Genomic DNA, 17,294 nt, shown 5'->3' on the forward strand with positions numbered 1-17,294 from the left:
CGTCAAAACAGCAACGGCCTACAGCAGAAATCTCAAGCAGTCACGCTTACACGGTGCTGTGAAACAGACGTTAATCCTCACTGCTCACTAACTACCACTAAGAGTATAACATGTTCCCCAGATGAGTGAGGGGCTGGGTGGGTAGCAGCACCGATTCTCTGGAAGCACTCTGGCCTTTGTTCTGAAATTAAATGTAACTAGTTCAATGTACTGATAGTGTAGTGCAAAAAAATACTAAGTAATGAGAAAAATCATTCAGTGTTTTCCAGTGTTTTACACATTTGAAAAATCTTCAGACCAGGAAAAAAGGTCAAATGAGGGAAGAGGTTCTCCTAGGATGGAGACTGGTTTCTTTTATTTATAAAATGCTTGTACCACTATGCCTTGCACACGCACACATGCAGACACACACACACACACACACACACACACACACACACACACACACACACACACACACATATAACAATGGAATGGAAAACTAGCCTTTACGTAATGCTGTCCAGGAGAAACCCTGAGTGAGAAAAGGGAGAGGTGAAGCAAGTGGTGTATTCTCAGCTTTCAGACTTCACTGAGGTAATGGCCGAATTTGTTCGACAAGGAGGTTACATGGCAGCTGAGGAATTCTCTCTGGGAGCACGACACAATAGGATAGGTTTGGACTTTACGCCACAGTCAAGAACAAAAAGAAAAACCACACACACACACAGAAAAACTGGATGGAATGAAAGCAAAAAAAAAAGAGGGAAAAAAGAATAAAAACATGTTTAGGGAAGCGGAGATAGGGGCCATTCTGGTGATTATGGACCCATATGAGCACCTGAATCCTCACAAGGAGCTGGACCTTTCTGCATGCTCCATAGTAGCAAGAACCCAAGAACCCATCCTCTGCTCTCAACCATACTCTCCATCTCCATCTCCTAAATTTAACAAACTCTCAATTAGGGGGTTATGCCTGAGTAAGAACAGCAGATAATAGTGGTGAAGGTGCCTGATCAGCCCTGCTGGGGTCGGGGTATGTAAACTGCCTCGTCTGGGGCAGGGGTACAGAGACTCCCTTGCCTATGTCTCTACATGCCTATGATTACTGGTTATGTCATTTAGGGTGTGACCAATTGTTGTTAATTTCTGAGCACTGAAAAACAAGGTCCTATTCATTCAAGTTTGCCCATGGGGTTTCAAAACACAGCGCCCTGTTGCTCGTGCTCCAGCTCGTTACAGGAGGGACTTCTCGGCTCATCTTCGGTGGCAAAGGATGGGGCCAGTTCTACACATGCTCACTGGGGTGCAGGAGCTCCTGGATTAAGCTGCAGTGCTTCAAGATGAACCTGAGATTGCAGGGTCGTAGGCCAGATCAACAGCACATTAGTACCACCTTTAAGACATGACTGACACAGGGGCTCGTGCTTGTTTGTTAGTGTGAAATACTGGCACCTCAGGACTGGCCTTTCATGCTGATATGCTGCTGTGAGCGCGGCTTAAGGACGATCCCTAGAGCCTGTCAAAGCATTGAGGTCAGCAGGCAGCCAGGACAGTGACAGAGAGAGAGAGAGACAGATTTAAGAGGGGCTGAATTGCAGGGAAAAAGTAAAAGTAAACAAAAGGGATCTGAGCTTCCAAATCAACTGTGGAGGAGCCATGCTTGAACCCCAGCTCTGCGGACGGACGAGGTGCCCCTAGCGCCTGGGTGATCCTGATGAGAAGCGCCTCCTGCCCCAAAAGATGCCCGCAGTGTGCTAGTGAGATGGATGCCAAGCAATTAAATGGAAACCCACTCGTTCAACATCCATGGTCTGGAACCGTTTTAATAAGCTGGAAACTATTTCGAAAATGGTTGATGGTTCAGATGCCGAAGAGGAGACAAAGGCCTTCATTGTGAAAGAGGGGGCTGTTGCACTCGCTTTAGCCATTAGTTTGGCTGCCAGCAAGCCAAAAGAGCACAGCGACAACCTCAATGGCTATCGACTCCGTCTTCTGGTTTCCACCCCCCACCAGTGATTAAGGGGAAAGTGGGGGCGCAGTCTGCACCCAAACTGTTGTAGCTAGTTCCTCTCCTCATAGTAACTGCCATGTCTGAAGGACTTTGAAGGACCATCAGAACTGATTTATGATAACCCTACTAACCCAAATTCAAATGCAAGGGAATTATGGAATTATGCCAAGAAACCAAATTCAGTCCATACCACAGCAGATTCCTGCATTGGGTGTGTCAGTTTAGAAAAATGAAAGGGCTTAAAAAAAAAATAAAAAAAAAAGTCACAGGCACTCCTTAAGAGACAGCCTAAGGCCAGGCCTGCAATTACAGACACGGAGACAGGAGAACCGGAAGCTTGCTCTCTCTCTCTGTCCCTCTCTCTTCACTATACATGCATGCTACTATGTGTTTTGCAAAAGGGAGAATAACCTGTAGACAAAGGTTGGTAGGAATCAGTCACCTTGAGCCAAGACCACTCGGAAACGGGCCATTTCACAGTTCACATACAGTAACCACCTTGAGCCCAGCTCTCTTGTGACAAGCACCAAGGGCTTGACTGGTGATTAGTGAAAGAAAGACCTGCGTCCCAGCTTTAGACTGCACATTCATCAGCCCCAAACACTACCAGTGGGACCAAATGGTGACAAGTGCATTTGATCCAGACCTTGGCTTTATGGGACTGTCAGTGAGGCGGCCCTAGGCGTGGAGGCTGTGAACCCCCCCAACTCCCTTTGCTCTCAAAATGCCTCTACTCTTTCTGTTGTTCTGTCCATCAGTGACCCCTCCCTCTCCTCTCTCCCTCACCCTCTGGCCAGACGTGACCAGCCCAGCAAGGCTTCGCTCCATAAATCACGTGTGTTGTTGCAGGCGGCAGGGGCTTGAAAGGCTGCCCCTGGTCCAGCACTGCCGCATGCTCCTCCCCTCTCCTGCAGGGCTGCCCAACGATCCGACTCGCCAAGAGCCGACGAGCTGTGTGTGTGTGTGTGTGTGTGTGTGTGTGTGTATACACACAATGCTCCCCGACAATGCTTCCCGACACACACACACACACACACACACACACAGTGGCCACGCACGGCGCTGAGGTGTCTGTCACCATGGCACCGCGTTGGCGGAGAGGGGTCGCACAGGGTCAAGTAAGTACGCAAGGGCTAAAGGCAAAAAGCAGCGTACACCCTGCTCGCTGACATTTACACATACACACACATACACACACACACGCACACAAAACTACAAGAAGCTAGAGCTTATTATGTTGCCAGGCAACCAAGAATTCTATGCTTAAAAGCAAAAACAGTGACAGACTGAATCATTCATTGGCCAGTTTGGATTCACTTTCTGAAAAGCAGTAGCAATGAAGAATTCCTCTCAGTTACAGACTGCTGCCTCCAAAAGCAAGCAGTTCAAGACTCCAGCCTTGGTTCATCTCAAAGTCCTTGTATTTGATGAACTCAAGCAATGCAAAGCAAACTATCCCCACCACATTTTAATGCAGTTAGGAGTTAAGCATGCTGTAAAGGAGGCCTCTGCCAGGAGCTGCCCTAGTAGTCTGAAACGAGTTTTCCATGCTTCTGCACATAAAGTTTTTCAGCTTGTTAAAATGTTGTGTATCATATGATGGCAATGAAAAAGAGAGAGGAAGAGAAACGATGAGACATACAGAGAGAGTGAGTGAGAGAGAGAGAGAGAGAGAGAGAGAGAGAGAGAGAGAGAGAAAGAAAAACTTCAAGGGCATTCCATAGTGGCATGAAGTCCTTTATTGGGGGGCCCGAGTGTTCTCATGCCTAGGCAGACACCATGGGCAAGCAGACTGCATAGCAGCCTAACTGCAGCTGCTTTTCTCTTCGTCCCACACAAAAGGCAAGACGTAGGGCCAGAGACTCGAAGACAAGGCTGGGAAATGGCACACTATAAATTACATAAAACTGCAAAGATGAATGGAAATGAAAAATTTTGAAACCTTTGACACTCCTTTTGGGAAATGTCAAAAGCAAGAATGTATCTTCTTTGAGCAGAACTAATGGACACAGCCAGAGCTTTATGGAAAGACCTTAGGGTCAAAACCCAGAATAACCACCAAAAGAGAGATGCCAAACCAAACATAAGTGAGCTTATCCACTCTTTGCCTCCATAAATCCTCTATGGGGTTGCCAACTGCCCCTAAAAAGAAGACCCCCCCACCCCTCCCACACACACACACAGGACATACAGGAGATGGGGATATGACACTACAACACAATAAATTAAAACCATAACCTACCTAGCTAGATAACAGAGGTGGCCAATATGATCTAGAAATCTGTAATACAAATTAATGTTTTATTCACCAAACATAGCACCTGTGTGCAAAAGTCTGGCATGTACAGAGAGCATGAAATTCACAATGACAAATAGGTGTCCGTCCATGAATTCTGCGAGACAATGATGAGCGAACTGTCCAGCCTAAAACCAGGCGTCTGGCTACCCTAATCCTAAGGGAAACTATGTGGCTGGTAAGCCATCCCTGCAAGGACACTGGCTTTTAAAATCATGAAATTGTGACGTGGCTCAAAGATTACAAGTCTGAGCACTGGTACTTCCATTGAAGGCTGACCTCTGACCCTAGCTGCACCTGACTGGCCTTCCATCTCAAGCCACTGTGTGAGTTGCTTTAAGGGTTGAGACCGCATCGCAATGACTAAATGTTCTAAATCACAAAAACATCTTTTGCTGTTTTGCTAGAAGAGCAGACTTAAAGACATCAAAACAACTAGGTATGCCAAGTTTTACCAGAGCACCATTTACTGCATAACACCTTTCATGCAAGTGTCAACACCACAACATCTGAAATGTTTGGAAATCTGTTTAGGAATTTGAGTGTTTTTTTTATCTTAGAACTAATAAAAATGCCTCACTTCACACAGTGCTGTTATTTTTATATCTAATCTGTGCCAAAATATCAGTCTACTTTATACTTTGCCGTTATAGCCACAGCCAACAATAAATATTACCCTTGGGTTTCTTGTTTTTGCACAGAGAAGCAGTCACTCATATGAAGTGACCGTAACATTATCCTTGAGAAAATAAGGTGGCTAACTATACTCTAGATTCACCCCACTTTATTTAGGATGACCATATTTTGGTTTCCAAAAATGCGGGGTGCCTCATATACATAACCTTGTATACATATAAATAGGGCCCGTTATATCAGATAACATGAAGAGGATTCACATCTGCTCCTTTCAGGCTCTCCACTCCATTGGTGTCCCACAAGGCTCAATGGTTGGTCCTCTTCTGTTCTCTTTCTATACCTGCTCTCTTAGAATGTATCCTTACATGGTTTCTTATACCACTTCTATGCTCAACTTATTTTCTCCTTTCCAGCTTCCAACACTTAGGTTTCTGCGCATATCTTGGTATACCTAACAGACATCTCTTCATAGCTGGCAGCCATCACAAACTAAATCTCAGGATGATGGAGCTATATATATATATATATATATAGCTATATATGCTATATATCCCTTCAAAAACTCAAGTCAAGACCTTGTGATCTCACTAGAGAACACTTAGATCACTCCAAATGACAAGGCACACAATCTTGGCGTACCACTGGATAACCAACTATCATTCTCTTCTCATATTGCTAACTTGACCCGGTCATGAAGGTTCCTTCTCAGAAACATCAGGAAAAACCAACCACTTCTCTCCACAGAAGCTACTCAGGTGCTTGTTCAATCTCTTGTCATCTTAAGACTAAAGTATTGCAAATCACCCCTGGCAGGTCTTACCCTCTGTGCCATCAGACCCCTGCAACTCATCCAGAATGCACTTGTGCAGCTTGTTTTCAACTTCCCAAAGTTTTCCCATGTCACCACCCTGTAGCGGCTCGCAGCAGATTTAAAACACTGGTGCTCACCTGCAAAGCCATAACTGGACCATCTCCCATATACCTAAAGGCACTAAACAAACTCCATTCTGCACAACACTGCCTTCGAGCCTCTAGTACAGCTTGACTCCAACCACCATCCCTCAAGACACAAAGAAGACGTACAAGAAGACTCTTCTCTGTCCTGGCACCCAGCTGAAGGAATGAACTGCCCCTGGCTGTCCGTACAGCTTAATCACTGGCTGTCTTCAAACTGAAGACTGAAGACACGTCTTCACAGAGTCACTAAACATTTAAATATGCACTTATGTAAAGAAAAAACAAAAAAAACAAACAAAACAAAAATAACTCAGGGCCAGGGCTTTAGTTTGATAGCATTCTTAACACTGAACTATTTATTGTCACATAACAATGTGTATTTGATAAGACACCACAAAACACTTCTGTTAGTTGCTCTAGACAAGGGTGTCTGCCAAATTCTGTAACTGTAAACACAACCACTTTTAAAAAATTAACAAATTTATTTATTAGATTTTCTTACAGGACCAATAACAATTGCCTTCAGAGCTTATATGGCCAGATAATCTTATTCCTCTCCTGTTGCTCAAAAATAAATTACATTTAAAAAAACAAATAAAATGTAAAAAAAAAAAAAAAAAATTCCTATAATAACGTCACAGAATAAATAAAAATCAGTTGCCATAAAAACCCACTACTTTATTAGACACTTTTCAGTAGGGTTCTGATGTACCTAGGTATACGTTCCATGTGGGAATCTAGTCGAATACAGACTTTCATACAAACTCTGGCCACTTCATAGCTATAATTCTGACAGATTTGTTTTTAATTTGTTTTTATTAGACTTATAAGCATAAAAGTCATTTAATCTTTTGTGTGTATGTGGTGGGGTGTGAGCATAAATGCGAGGAGGTTAGAATATGTTCAGGTCCCATGGTTAGGGATACAGGCTGACTTGTTCAGGGGAACCCAGATGATGTCACTTATTTGTGGCTCATAATTTGATTCACCTGTGAGTTATAAAGCATAGGAACAAGAAAGAAACGAGAACTTTGGTTTGGAGACATGCGGCCTTTTCCCTCTTCTTCCGTGTGCAAGCGGAGTTCCTGTCCCATCGATCATGTTTTTAGATCGTTTTGCCTCCACTGTTTAGAAAATCTGAAAATAAAAGGAAACTGAACGGATTATCCAGGTAGTGAAAAAAGGGCTCTTGCTGACCCTTTTTGGAGACCTTAAATAAAAGCTGTCGGAGCAAGGAAGTCAAAGCTCACTTCAGGTTAGCTGATGTAACTGTGGTTCCCAAAGCAAACATGCGCATGCACACACACACACACACACACACACACACACACACACACACACACACACACACACACATCATAAACTGACTTTCAGTTTCTTAGGGATAGCATTCATTGCATGTTGCAGTGTAGTTTTGAGAATGTTAGCCATATTATTAGGTAGGTTAGGTTGGGAGCGTTACAATTAGGAGACTGATTGATGTCAGGTTATTTTGTTAGCCCAACCCTCAGCGCATCAGCTCTGTGTTTGGACATTTTGAGGCCTCGTGAAACTTTATGTGACCTCGATGGCCACACGCTTCTGTGAAGCAACTACATACACAGACTGAGAAGCAGTCTGCCCAACGGTTGCATGTAGGGTGTGTACAGGATCAACCAATTGTGGATGCAAGGAGGGACTTAGTGTATGATGACTGTAGAAAGCAAATGTCAACATGAAAGGAAAGATAAATCCCAGCCACTTTATAAATCCCAGCTAGAGACATTTTTTAGATCCTACAAAAAGGGCCAGCCCAAGGAAAAGAGGACGATTGGCCATCTTACTCTACTGCATCATTTGATATGTTCAGATGTGGCTGATCTTTCATTTTATATAGTGAGCTAGATGCTGCACAGATGTGCTGAGAACCCTCACGCATGAACTTTTCAACAAAAGTACCAGTCAGCTAGTTTGCGAACATATGCAGCAGACATGTACATATCACTAAATGTTCCTGATACCACTCACTACTTGCTTGTTAAGGTTAACTAGCAATACACTGGAATGTGATCAGATAACTACCTAGTCATCTAAGTGCAGAACATGCGCTTATACACAAATCGTAAGGCATGACACAGCGACGCCCTGGCTACTTTTTGGCCTCTAAAAGCATGCAGCAAATCAGTCAGTCAACCCGATGAGGACACAGGGCTGTTCAACACACTACACAATGAAAGGTGTGAGTTGCTTTCTGATGTCCCGATGTCCCGTACCTCCCACGTGATTCACTCCTGTTTGCCTTGCGAGACCTTGTTTTTCATTCTCTCGCTCATGCCATCTGGTCAAGGGAGGAGGGGGAAGCTGTGAGAGCCGTGCCGATCTAAAACTGCCTGTGCGAGAAAGCCGTTTCTTCCACACGGCCGAGACATTCCCTCGGACACTAGCAGGCAATGAGGCACATTGAATGTCACAGTAGTGAATGGCGAGAAAAGAAAACACGAGTGTGTGCGCACGCACATGTGGGGACGCTCTGTTACCAGGTTCAGAGGAAACAGGCGGGGGGGCGAGAGGTCGACAAAGAATCTAATAACCGCCATATACTACAATCGACCATTTGTGCAGTGGCGGAACAGACCAGCCATCGTGCCAATCACGTTTCCCTAATGACTGTGATGTAAACAAAATTAGTCACTCATTTGAAAACAAGCCTTGAACCAAATAAGAAGGAGGATGGGGGGGTGGGGGGATATCCCTATCTGCCTAGGTAAATACATCCCAGAGGAAAAGAGTGTTCCGAGTGGTCTGAATGAATGACTCGCGTATACAGAGTGAAAACATCAAGAGTCACAATGCTGCCCCCAAAACAAAGCTGACTCTGTATTCCTCGCTGAAGGCACAGCCCCCAGCCCCCACCCCCACAGCGCACTGGCTGGAGGACACACACATCTGTGCCTGTGTTGTTTTTTTATTGTTTGTTTGTTTTTTTTGGACATTTACGGGAAGGTTTGTATAAACGCTGGCATTCGACGTGTAGCGCTTATGCCCGCCACTCAAGGGCGGAGCATGTGTGCTAGATGGAGCTGACGCAATTGGTGAAGTGCAAACGACGGTGGAGGAGCTCGCGAGGAGCTAGAAACCAACAGGAAACCCCTCGTCCAGCATGTTTCCAGTTAAACGGAGATACAACATTTATGCACGCGCTGACGAGTGAGCACTGATGTTTATACTGTTTGCCAGGTATGTGAAAGTAGACCAAAACAAATGCCCCAAGCCACAGTCTTTAGCAAAAAATAAATAAAAATCATTGCCTATTACAAATAAACGAGAACAAATGTGGATTAAGATCGACATCAGGTATATTAAGAGTGAAGGGACTTTCCAGATTCTTTTTTACCAGTGCGTCTTAGTGGTAGGTGTGCAATACAAATAGCATAACTTGTGAGGCAAGTATAAAATAAATACACAGCAGGAAATGCAGTTGCCATCGAAAACACAAGCTAAGAGATGATGTGTCTAAGCCTGTCAACATAAAATGAGGAAGGAGGTGAATGAGATGACGTGGCTTGTCAATATTCACGAGGCATCTCTGAATGATTAGCGCCCTGCATCTGCCTTTATGCGCTGAGGGCGTTGTCTGAGACCTGGGTCTGAGGAGGAAAAAGCCTGTCCCCCCCACCATCGGCGCAAGCCCTCTCTGGCCTCTGGGCCCGAGGGCTGCGAGGACCCTGCATGGCATAGTCTAAAGGAGCTCAGTTGGGGGAGCATGTCAGCGGGCTCCTTTGGCTGAGCCTGCGCCAGCCGCTAATGTCCCTGGCTCCACGCTGCTGTTGGAAAGGACATGGACCTGCATGGAAAAGCTGCAGACATGGTTGAACAGTGAAGGGAGGCCAGCGAGGGGCAACGGCATGATCTCCCTCACACCAAATGGGCTCGGGACGTGTGAGGTTCGATCGTTTTAGTGGTGCCATCGTTTCTATGCGGAGGGCTTCTTTACGATGTCCGAGCTGAAGGAGTGCATTGCGTTTGAGGGGGAAGGACTACTTGAGGGTCTATGGCAGCCATTTCTAATCACATCAGAGACACACACACACACACAAAGCTTTTGTGCCACATTCAGCATGCCATTCACGATGAACATAGCTGTACTGCTGTGAACTCTAAAAAACATCTGAATGTTATACGGTAAATTGCCAGGAAGACAGCAGTGTTGGTGTGTGTGTGAAAGAGAGAGTGTGTGAGACGGGAGTGCAGCTGTGCTGCTCCAGAACTCGCTGTCGTGTGCCACAGTTCACTCAGGCGCGGTTCACTTTCTCTGGGGAAACAGAGACTTCTCAGGCCACACAGAGGATGGCCTGCCCATCAACACATACACAAACAACCACACACACACAAACAACCACACACACAAACAAACAGCGCCAGGCTGCAGAAGCCTGGGAGCTATGAAAAGAGGCAATTAGACTGCAGAAACTTCAGGCGGGCGACACTGCTGGACATCCAAACACACACACATGAGCACACACACAAGCACACACCTTCTCATCAGTGTACAACCCAGTACATGAACATACACCATCCCTCTCTACCACTGCACATCCCAGCACACACACTTGAGCACACATACGAGCACACACCTTCTCACCAGTGCACAACCTAGCACATGAGCATACACCATCCCACTCTACCAGTGCACATCCCAGCACACAAGCATACACAAGTACCCATCGTCCCTTTCTTCCATTGCACATCCCAGCACACACACGAGCGCACTGCTGCCTCCACAACCAGACCTTCCATTCAGAAGCTGGTTTCTGATGTAACACAGGCTGGAGACTACGCTCGTGCTGATTGGCATCATAAATATTAGTCTACTTTAGGAAACGCTGTTGAGCTCTAAGGCAGAAGAGAGGGCTCCTTCAGCAGCGGATGAAGATGGATGGCAAACCTCACCCTTGGCATGCTGGTGCGCCAGCTGGTGATTCCTATGAGAGGGAGAGGGCAGCCAAGGAACGTCCTGCCTGCCAGGGAAGAGCTGAAGGCATGCGCCTGCTACCACCTGTGCCTGTTAGATCGGCCGCTGACAACCATGCTCACTTAGGACTCAGAGAGAGAGAGAGAGAGACCGACAAATAGACAGACAGACAGACAGAAACACAGAGAGAGAGAGAGAGAGAGAGAGAGAAAGAGAGAGAGAGAGAAGACCCTGACTGTCAAAACATTCTAAACCTCTCTCTAATTACTCTGTGAGAAATGCTTAGGGTACTTTGCTAAGTTCATCCTTAGTAAGTCCTTAGACATGTGAAAAAGACCACACACACATGTGTGCGTGCACACACACAAACAGTCACTAAAGAGCCACAGCATACCCTGCCTCTTTAAAACTGCTAGGGTAAAGTCCGTTTCACGCAGGCAAGGGTTAAAGCAGAGCACACACAGCACCATCTCCACCAGCCGAGGACGTCCATGAGGTTGCCTTTGTGATTTAAGAGCTTCTTTTATCCTCCCAGCATGTTAGCTAGTAGAGCTCTCCAAAAGCTTCGTCTATGTCTTCGGGGAGCAGATACTCAAATGTATGTTCATAAATATGCACGCACACACACACAGTTTTTCAGTCATACACAGCACACAAACATATGGGTTCCCTTTAAAGAATGAAACCCCCACACACAGCCAAACCAACATGTGGTTTCCTTTTTGCTTTAAAACATGCACACGTGCGCACACGTGCACACGTGTGCGCACGTGCACAAAAACACACACAGATTTCCTTGAGGTGCCACTGGAAGCCATGTTATTCTAACCAATAAAAATGGGAAGAAAAAAATTAAGAAACTCCTACTTACATCATAATGAGAATTTTTAATTTTTTTTCTCCAAAGAAGTCAATGAGGGCAAGGCAGGTGGCAGAGCAGCCAGAGCCCCCACTCCCCTTGGCCAGCAGCAAAACAAAGCCCCACCCCTTTGCCAACACTGATTCTCTTACTTCACTGAAACACAAAGGGCATCAAAGCACAGGTGGGTGGGTCTCACAAAGTAATAATCCAATAGGATCCAGGTCCAATCTCTGTAAACCTTACTTTATTTAGCTCAAATATACAGAACATTTTCCATTCATCACCGGATTCTTTTTGTCATTGTCACTAGGAATGTGAATGTTTACCATTTAAACTTTTGGCTGAAAAAAATTGTGATAATTGATTATTGTAGCTAAACATAGCTAAGATTTAAATGTTTCATGTATAGTCACCACTACACAACTCCTAATTCTAAAGTTGCAATATGTTAATGTAAGTTTCAAATTTTTTTGTGTGTGTGTGTGTATGTGTGTGTGTGTGTGTGTGTGTGAAGGCACTGGGTAAGTAAACTTTGCTCTTGCAAGTCCATAAAGGAACAGCAGTTTGAAACAGAGACCCAGTCACGTGACACACACGAGACTCTGAAGCTACTGAGAGTCCAAAGAGCACTCAACCATGCCATCATTATTCCACCTAGAAATACAACTAAAACTAGTGTATGACTGATCAAAATGTCAGTGTGTGAAAGAGGATGTTTGGGGGCGGTGGATGGACAGATTGACTCTGGTATGGTACAATTTACAGGAAGCTACAGTATTTTTCCAGATTTATGAATGAGTGTAGAAAGTGGCACATGAGTCATCACATTAACCCAACAAAGGCATGCAGCTGCAGATCTCACGCACTACGATCATAACTCTGTACACACTCTCACACACTACGATCACAGCCCTTCATACACTCAGCACAGCTTCACTCAGGGTCACACATAACCTCACAGACAACCACACCTCACACACAGCTCCACATACCTCCTCCCACATCTTCACACCAACCTGCACACACAGCATCACACTCCACATACAACCCTGTACTCACCACACTGTACACACAACTTCAAGCCACCCTGCACACAGCCTCAGACAATTCCTTACACAGCATCACATGCAGACCTCCGCACATCTTCAGCCCCACACCCCTCCAAAACAGCCCCACATCACCTCCGTCTTGCAGAAACCTCCAACCCAACTGAACCAAAAAAGGACTGGTAACCAGTTCAAGGTACCCCTTTCAGGAATCCTGTCAAGCCAACACACTCAAGTTCTGAAAGATGGCAACAGCTTTTGGTTAGCTCCTGGTTAGCACAGGGTTAACACAATGAGCCAGACTCTTTTGTCTAACTTCATCTGGTTATAATTCATAAACCAGACTACTGAGAAGAGCTTTAAACCGCTACCGCTTGGATGAACCATCAAACAGTTTGGAAGAAGAATAAGAAAGCTTGTCCAGCAGCTTTCTACCACTCACATCCTGTTTTTTTCTCTCTCTCTCCTCCCCCTGGCGCCTTGCCTCTTTTGAGATGTGTACTAAGTAAGAGGTTGGGCCTGGGCCTGGGCCTGGGGCTGGGGTTGGGTCTGGGGTTGGTGTTGGCGTTGGCATTGGCGTTGGGGATGGGTTGGTTTGGGGCTGGGGCTGGGCCTGGGCCTGGGGCTGGGAATGGGGTTGGGTTGGGTTGGGGTTGGCGTTGGGGTTGGCATTGGTGATGGCGTTGGGGTTGGGGCTGGGGCTGGAGAGTGCTCCTGTTGTCTGTTCCATGGGGTTTCTTTAAAAGGTTTCCAAAAACAGTGGAAATGTAAAGCTGCCCATACATGCCTGGGCAAGGAGTGGGATTATGCTGCATTAAGAAAAAAAAAACAAAAAAAACCACACACACAAACACACAAACACACACACACACACACACACACACACAATTCTCTAAGTATCTCCTTCACAGGCTCTGCTCTTCATCACTTTTCTGACTAAAGTTTTAGGAATTCGTGACTAATAAAACACCCCCCCCCCCCCCTTCTGCGGGATCTCTCTAACACAAGTGCACACATGCACGCACGCACGCAAACACAAATTTCCACCCTCACTGTGAACCACAGGGCAAGGCAAATCACCTGTACTAGAAACTCTGACACTCTGCATGGCTGGTGAGAGCCACTCTCAAATCTTTATTTAAATCTGTCAGTTGTGATGTACCATTGCTCTCGCTCGCAATTTCTAAGTAAAAAGCGATGACGTGGTGTAACAGGCTGTTTCTCTCACCTCCTCTTCCGGTAAGAGCAGCTATCAGTCCATCATCTACATCCTAGGTGGACTATAGAGGGAGAGGGTGGGCAGGCAGACAGACAGACAGCCTGAGTGCAAGAGCACAGGTGGCCTGGTCTGATGACTGTTCGCAACCGGTCACTGCGACCTTGACGGTCTGTGAGATAAAATTCTTCAGCTAAAGTCACTTATGACATGAACAACAGTGAGACGCCGGTGCTGGCGGCTCTTAGTGCAGAGCTGCTGGGAGACCCAGGCAGGACTGCAGATGTGTGGTCGCTCATTCTGCAGGGCAACTGGAGGACAGGCTGTCGGCCCTGGCGGTGTTCCGCACATATTCCGCACATTTTTCCAAATTGCTCCAGTCTGTTATGTGGCATGGCTGTGGATGCAAGGAATGCGAGCTATGTGGGTTAAAGCTGATTCACCGGCATTTGGTGGGGACAGTGTGCTCGGAGAAGCATCAAGGAGCAGGTCTGCGCAGTTGTGTGAGGCAGCCTCCCTGAGATGCCTGGGGTGGTAAGCTATCATCCAGCTGACCTGAGGCTGGACACTACCGTCAAGATGATTTAAAGCTGAACGCCATCATCCAGCTGACTTAAGGCTGGATGCCATCATCCAGCTGACATGATGGTAGACACCATCCAGATGGCCTATTGCCCCCAGCTCTTTTTTCTCAGTTGGGGGTGGCTGGACAAACTTGCTTGTCTGGAATGCAGCGACCTGAAGGGCCCAAGCAAAACGAGGCTGCAAGGCAGACAGACACAAGACATAGCACACACACACACACACACACACACACACACACACACACACACGCACAAAAACACACAGGCCGATACAGACACGACAAACACACACACAAAGTGAGCATGGCCAGAGCCAAGCCAGCAGCCAGCCTGGCTGTTGAGGAGAGAGGTGGGTGGCTGAGCCAGCGTTGTGGACGCTGAGGAAACCTACCTAATGTCTAGAGCTGTTAACAGGGTCTGCTAAGAACAGTGATGGTTGGGGGTCAAATTGGAGTAAAATTGTCGAGATGGGACGGAAATTCATCAGAGTGAGTGGGAAGGAAAAGTGGGTTGTGGACTGTTCCTGCTGTCAGGAGTCTTGGGTTGTGTTTCTACACTTGACATTTCTCTGGCATTTTCCCCTCAGCACGTCTCCTTACTTGGCTCTAGCGACGTCCTCCCCACACAAACACACACCCAGACAGGTAGACACTATTCTGTACACAACTGTGCCACCCACTAAGACCATAAGAAGTTCAGCTGAGGCAAAGCTATCGTCCTAACAAAGAGAGACAAGAAAACAACTGTTTCATAAAGCTCTCTCCTTCTGAAAAAACTCAAAAGATCAAACATGGTGGTCATCCTTTTCTGGAGAGAAGTAACTCAACTCTTTGTAAGTTGAAAAAGTAATGTGAAGAAGTAAAATATGGAGGGTTACATGGTCTTGAAACCCTGATCAAAGGCAGCTCCACGTGTTCCAGTGACTGGGGCAGAACACAAGACACATTACTTCAGCAGTAATTGTGTGTGAACGTGTTATTAGACAGTAGCTCATGTCAAAGGGCTTTGATCATCTGGTCAACAAACCGTGCCCAGGCTGCCCACAGACAATGAGTGATGCTGTTTACATACACACACATACACTCGCACATATACACATACAAACAAAGACCCTATGAGAGGCAACAGAAACAAGTACATGCTAGAACAAGTTGAAGAATGTCCTAGTCCACTGGTTTAACACTGTTAAAACACACGCTATAGCTCTGGAAAAGACACCCCACATCTCATTTCATCCATGTACACACACACACACACACACACACACACACACACAAACACACCAGCAAGTTGAGCGAGTGGAAGCGGACAGCATCGCTCCGTGGTGTAATTAGAGAGCGCCACTCTCACAGAGGAGCCTGCTCCAGATTGACTACAAAACCACTTCGGGCCCTTGAAGAAACATCTGCGCTTAAGAAAAACAAGGCAATTATGGAGGGAGGGAAGGGAGGAGAAGCAGGGAGAGAGAGAGAGAGAGAGAGAGAGAGAGAGAGAGAGAGAGAGAGAGAGAGAGAGAGAGAGGAGGAAATAACAGAGAGAAGCAAAGGACAAGAGAGACAGGGATGGATCTGCCCTTCACAGTGTGCCAGAGAGGGCCAAACAAGTCTGCACTGATGCCTTGTCTAACCCCCCAGACAACTCCTCCCTCATATCACCGCTCCATTGCCTTCCTCCCCTATTAGCCCTTATCTTCAGAAACCTCAAGGTCCTCCTTTCATGTGCTTGTTTGAGCTCACCTCATTTTCACTTTGGTCCATCGACTGGTAAACATGTCTGGGGAGGGGCGGTTTGGTTGCTCTCCCTTACCCTCTTGATTTTTTTTTTCACCTATATTTTTTCTCCTTCTCAAAGTTTTCTGTTTTCTTTCCAGTGGAAATCAGCCCTCATGGGCTGGACAAGACAGCAGCGGATGACAAAGTCTCATACAAATGGCAGTGGTACCATTTCCCACATGCGTATCTGCATCCCTTTAGATGCTTTGTAGGGGAAGTGGAGGCAGAAAAAATAATAAAATCGCCGGACAGGTGGCGGTTGGCGTGCGTGTTTCCAGTAAGCCCTCTGGAAAGCACTGGCAAATTAGCAGGACCTTCAGCGGGGCCTTTCTGCTGTGACTACCAACCCTTCCCTTTGTTTTTGTGTTGTTCTGAGTGAGCCTTGGATATGGATGACTCACTCAGCCCCCAAAGACACACCATTCAGACACAACATTAGCATAGAGAGCAGGTGTGCAGGGAAGCAGGTGCCAACATGTACTAGCAGGGACTGCTGGGAATGGTCGGGATCAGCACACAGGAGGGTCAGTGGAGGGGGAAAAAAAAAAAAGTAAAATAAATGTAAAAATAACAATAATAACCCAAAAGGCCACATCCGGTCTGCCGTTGTTCCCTGTTGAGGGCTACTGAGAACCCCTCATAACCAGTTCACACTCCAGTGACCTGGCAAAAGATCCAGCCATAAACACCAACAAACAGTGCTTTGTTTCCGGCCAAAGCTCAACACTTGGGGTGGGTGGGTGGGGGGGTCTCTTGGGACTCGCGTCGCGTGGCCGAAGAACGGGTACTGAAAGCTGCACGGGCCACACCAAGCCCCGGAAAGAGCTGGAGCCCACTCCTGCACTGCTCTCTATTCTTCCCACCATTCTTGTGGGCTTGAGAGAGGAAGAAAGAGCAAATAATGAGAAGCAGGAATCCGCCTTTTCCCAGGCATTCCGGGCCAACCCCCAGCCAGATGTGAGCGCTATGTTGGCATCCATT

At 46.5% G+C, this 17,294-nt stretch overlaps 1 protein-coding gene across 2 annotated transcripts in view; it reads right to left on the reverse strand.

The window, feature by feature from the left end:
- igf1ra (insulin-like growth factor 1a receptor) overlaps nt 1-17,294 on the reverse strand; it is a 71,571-nt gene that overhangs the window by 41,460 nt on the left and 12,817 nt on the right. The gene's annotated exons all lie outside the window — the stretch shown is intronic.

This window comes from Electrophorus electricus, chromosome 4 (genome assembly GCF_013358815.1).
Source record: "Electrophorus electricus isolate fEleEle1 chromosome 4, fEleEle1.pri, whole genome shotgun sequence".
NCBI classification, from domain to species: domain Eukaryota; kingdom Metazoa; phylum Chordata; class Actinopteri; order Gymnotiformes; family Gymnotidae; genus Electrophorus; species Electrophorus electricus.